Genomic DNA, 6,000 nt, shown 5'->3' with positions numbered 1-6,000 from the left:
CGTTCGAGATATCAAAAATCCGTCCGCAATTTAGCATCCTCAATGTCTTGACTTCATGCACACCGAGTTTGGTTGTGATTGGACGAATATTCTAGGAGGAGTATTTCAAATTCCAGAGGATGCGTTTTTCAAACAACCCATAATAGTTGACTTCCTGTTGGGCTGGTGTAAAACTTAGAGCACGAAAGTTGTTCGGCCCGATGAGATCTATATGTGTACTGAGTTTCATATTATTATATGCAAGCGTGTTTGATTTATAGACCAAGTTTTCGGACACCATTCCAGGGGGCGCTGTCGAGCCCCCGTGCCACGCCCGGGTACCAGCTTCAGTCCGGCCCTGATGGCCGCAGGTTCTGATGTGTGTGCAAAATTTCAAGAGTTTTTGAGCATGTTAAGGGCCCCAAAAGTGCCCAAAAGGTTGACAAAATAATAATAATAATAATAATAAATAATCCTACCGGAAACAATAGGGCTCTTCGCCCTTTCAGGGCTTGGGCCCTAATAAACAGAGCAATTCCAAGAGGGTCCTCACACCATCGGTGCTCGGGCCCTAAAAATGGACATTTTAACATGGGGGCTATGGACATTTGCTCCCTTTTGGGACCTTCCCCTAGCGGATTTTCGATGTATTGCAGTTTTTCTCACTTCCGGGTAGGCTTCATTTTTCAGATCAGAATGTTGCCGCTTGCCTACGCATTGCTCCAACTGAAACTAGCCTTTATCAAGTCAAGTCAAGCTTTTTATTTATAGCCAAGGCCTTGTAGTGAAAATGTTTTTCTGGACATTCCACAGACTGTGAAAAATGTAGGCCTACACTGCAAAAAATGCTTTTCTTACTAAGTTTTTTTGTCTTGTTTCCAGTCCAAATATCTAAAAATTCTTAAATCAAGATGTATTTACTAGATGAGTAAAATGACATAAGATTAATGTCCTGTTTTAAGGGGATTTAATCAAAATTAAGTGAGTTTTTGCTTAAAACAAGCAGAATTATCTGCCAGTGGGGTAAGGAAAATAATCTTGTTTCAAGATTTTTATTATTTTAATAAAATAATATTTATTTGAATTATTTTAATTTATTATTTTTATTTTCGGGGGATGGGTTGAAGTTCGAACGGCAGCACCCGCTGCTCGTTGAGAAGAGTAAGAACAATGTGCGGTTTCACGTCAAAAAGTCTCTAAAAGTCACCAATAACACCAGTAAAAGTCGTTAGATTTGTCGCTAGTCGCTTTTTTGAAAATGTGTTGCTAGAGGGGTCTGAATACCTGTTAAATATAGCGACAAAGGCGCTAAGTTGGCAACACTGCTCTCCCTCACTCACTCGCACGCCGTCGTCGTGGAGGACCGTTAAAAAATTAAACATGCTAGTCCTGCTGTCGTGAAGCATTGAGGGCTGCGCCGCAGGGAGCGTGCTACGGAAACCCTGAAGGAAGATTTGGCAAATGCAAAATGTATGTATTGTACGCTATACTGAAGAGGGGGAGAAAAAAAATCCAAAAAATCGATTTTTTGAAAATATGAATCGATTTGACCTACCAACTCGATTTTTAAATCAACTCGTATTTTCCTAAATTTCTGCTAGCAAATGTTAAGCTAACATAGCATATCGCTTAAGCTAACATAGCAATATTGTTTATATAATATCAGAAAGTACAGAATGTCTTCGCCACGACGACAGTTTGGTCATTAGATTACGTTACAGTTACGTAACAGTCACATATTTTTTATTAGCTGAGATGCAGTGGCGCAAAAATGGGGTATGCAGTGTATGCAGTGCATAGGGGCGCCAGACGGGAGGGGGGCGCCATTGTGCCAAAACATTTCTTTGAAAATATTTAATAAAATGTCTAAAATAATTTAAAAATAATGTTTGTTAAAATATAATGTTTGTTTAGCATTAGTAATTAGTAATGAGTAATTTTATTTTATTATATAAAGTGATATCAACTGACTATCCTCGACATACTTTAAAAGAGCCGTTGCTCTGTGACAGACAGTCACATGTCAAAAAGGAAGCGTTCTGGGGCGCAGAACAGAAAACGTAAAAAACAACATGAAAAACAATGCCTTAAAATGAGGACATCAATGTCCAAGTGGATAAAAAGAGATTGGTAAGCTTAAAATATAATTTGTATCACTGTAAGTTTTGAAGTTAATCAACATTTAACGTTGTTGTTAGTGAGAGCATAGTTACCAGTTAATTATCCCCGTCGCTCAATAAATAAAAAAAGCCGTTGCGGTATGTTTGTGAATGGGCGTTTGATTTAAATTCCAGAAACACTGAGGAGACTGTCAAAAATGCTAGCTGTGCCTCTCATCACCAAGCACAACCTAGTTAGTGGGCTTTTTGTCTCATCCTCTGTTAATGCGGACAAGACCATGTCAAGGGACGGATGCACGGCCTTCTATGGGCTAAAGCTGCACAATAATAAAACATAAAATCGACAAAGCCCTGCTGGAACCGGACTGGACAACCAGACTTTAACGTCATATGAACCACTCCTCGGTTCGGTAACTTTTACATCCAACCAGTCTTCCACCGGAGCTGTTTTCGTGACTTTTGTGGTCTACGCGCGACCACAAAATGCTCCGCTGTAACTCAGGCATTAAAGCTGTGACTGTTCATCTGATTTTGAACTTTCTCCTCGACTTTTGACTATTAGATGCGGTGTGTGAGTAAATTACCTCATCCAGATCTATTTTAATAAAAACATGCTTGTGATGGTCGGAGAGGGGTGCTTATTTGGAACAATTCAACTTTTTTTTTTTTTTGCTTTTGTTTCTTTTGAAAATAACGGTGTATAAAATTACATCTGTAATTTACTGATTAGGAAATAAAATCATGAACATGGCTGTTCATTAAAAAAAATATAAATATAAATATATATGTTTGGTAGTTTTAACCTCTAGCCTATTTCATTGTGTATATATGCAAGTAGTTTCATAGGCTACTGAAAGTTGACATTGTAGTATATAACAGTAACATAATGGTACATTTACTCAGCCAGGAAGATGGAGAGGACAATGAAAAGCAGGTGAAAGAGAATAACAAAGCAGGTCAAGAGAACAGGTAGGAATGGACCACACAGGATTTTATGACTAAATGTATCATATTTCAGACTTAATGCATAAATATTGTGAAATATCTGGTCCATTTACTCAGCCATGAAGATGAAGAGCACAGAGAGAAAACAAATGAGTCAAGAGCAGGTGAAGAGAACAGGTAGGAGATGTCACACAAGATATTTTGACTTAAAGGGGTCATGACATGCTTTTTTTATTATGTTCTCTGAGGTAGGCTACACTTATAATGCAAGCACAGTTTTTGTGTACCTGAATCTCATATTGTAAAATAATATCATTTTAAATATCTGGTCCATTTACTCAGCCATGAAGATGGGGAGGACAGCAGAGAAATGATAGAAAATGAGTTCAGAGCAGGTGAAGAGAACAGGTAGGAATGGACCATAGGATTTTATGACTTATCAATTTTTATTTTTTTTATTTTACCTTTATTTTACCAGGTAGGCCGATTGAGAACAAATTCTCATTTGCAACGGCGACCTAGCCAAGATAAGGCGAAAAATGTGCTAGACAACATAGAGTTACATAATAAATACACAGAACACAAGAGTGCAAATTTACAAATTACAGTGAAACACAATAAAGCAATACAAAATCAAGAAAAAGGATAAGATATATGTGGTTCTGTTGAGCAACATAATTAAGGCACAAGCAAATGTATTTTAAGATAATAAAAAAAAAAATTATATATATATATATATATATATATATATAATAATAATAATAATAATAATAATAAATAATAATAATAATAATAATAATAAATAAATAAATAAAGTGTACCTTATTAAAGTGTATCTAACCAATAAGTCATTTAAGTGCATAGACTATAAGACTGCAATATTATGGGAAAAAGAATTTAAAGGAATAGGGAATTTAAAAGAATAGTTCACTTAGGCCCGAAACAACACAAGAGCGAATACACAACGACAGAACCACCACCCCCAAGCGAACCAATCCTAATATCTGAGCAATAATAATAATAATACAAGAACAATATCAACAATATCACAATATCAATGACAATATCAAGAATCATTGCCGATTAAGGTATTGCAGAGGTATACATTTTGTGAAACATTGGTTTTGTTTTCTCAGTCATGAAGATAAAGAGCACAGAGAGAAAAGTAAATGTCTCTAGAGCAGGTCAAGAGAACCGGTAGGACTGGCCATGCAGGATATTATGAATTACAGAACATTACAGATTAGGATTGCAGACTTAGTTATTGGTTTGTCTTGTAAAAATCTAGTGCATGGAAAGATGGAAAGCCACACCCTCAAAATTACATCAGAGGAGAGGAGATAGATATAACAGGAGAATGCAGAGATGCAACAGAGGAGGTAACAGAGGAAAGACCTTACTCAGAGGACCCATCAGACTGGCCGCTGCCCCATCACATTACTGACACTTTTAGGCAAAAATTTACTGAGAAAGGGCCTTTGAAATGTCCTGATGGGCCATATCCTAGATCGGAGAAGAGTAACAGGCACTTTTCTAAAGCTTATTGTTATTGCTTATTATCAAATGGGGAGAGAATTGAGCGAGACTGGTTGTTGTATTCCAAGAAATCAAATAAAGTGTATTGCTTTGCATGTAAATTATTTGGTGGAGTCAAAGCATGTGACAAACGGCTTGTGTTGGGATACAATAACTGGCAATGTCTATCAAAAACCCTACAGCATCATGAAACAAGTAACCATCATATAGATGCTTACCTTTCATGGAAAGAATTGGCAACTCCTTTGCAGTTAGGAAGAACAATTGATAGTGAATTACAAAAGGTGATTGCAGCAGAAAAGTCCCGCTGGAAAAATGTATTGACAAGAGTGATTGACTGCATTCTTTTTTTAGCTGAAAGAAACTTGCCCCTGAGAGGGAAGAAAGAACAATTGGGGAACGCTAAAATTGGCAATTTCCTTGGCTTAATTGAGCTGCTAGCACGTTATGATGTTACAATGGCAGAGCATCTAAGAGAAACATCTTCCAAAAAAGTAACATCTTACCTGTCGTGGTGTACTCAAAATGAGTTTTTGCAGTCTATATCTGCATGCATTGTCAGCAAAATCTGTACACGCATTAAAGCAGCAAAATATTTTGCTATTGAATTTGACTGCACTCCTGACATTTCAAAACAGGAGCAGGCCTCTGTTATAATAAGATATGTCCACACAGATGAAGGTAAAAAAGCAAGTGTGCTGGAATAATTTGTTGGTTTCACTGCTGTGAAGGACACAACTGGTCAAGGCCTAGCAGAGAAACTGATTGAAGTGATTGAGAAGAACTTAGGATTGGAGTTAAGTATTTGTCGTGGACAGAGTTATGACAATGGATCCAATATGAGCGGGATTAAGAAAGGGGTCCAAGCTTTGATTCTAGACAAAAACCCAGAGGCATTATTCATTCCTTGTTGTAGCCACAGCCTTAATCTGCTTTTCTGTGATGCAGCATCCTCTAACAGAGAATGTTTAACTTTCTTTGGCACTCTTCAGAGATTGTATACAATCTTCTCTTCATCAGTCAAGAGATGGGACATTCTAAAAGAATTTGTGGAAATTACACTGAAGCCACTGAGTGACACCAGGTGGGAGGCAAAACTGGATTCTGTTAAAGCCTTGCGCTTTCAGCTTGGGGGAGCTCTTGATGCCTTGGAAAAGCTTGAAAAAGTGTCTAAAGATGGTAAAATTGCATCGGAGGCTAAATCGCTCTCTGAAGAAATTGTGCGTATGGAATTTCTTGTGTGTTTGTCAATTTGGTATGACATTTTGGCTGAGATCACACATGTAAGCAAGACACTACAAGCAGCAGATGTGTCTTTGGACAGCCATCATGCTGGTCAATTCTCTGAAAGAGTTCTTGGTTCAGTACAGAGAGGAGGGATTTCAAATGTCCATAGCACGCAGAATGGCAACTGAATTGA

This window comes from Squalius cephalus (assembly GCF_949319135.1).
Source record: "Squalius cephalus genome assembly, chromosome: 4".
NCBI lineage: Eukaryota > Metazoa > Chordata > Actinopteri > Cypriniformes > Leuciscidae > Squalius > Squalius cephalus.
The sequence above is the reverse complement of the archived record's forward strand: the minus strand, read 5'-3'. Positions refer to the sequence as shown.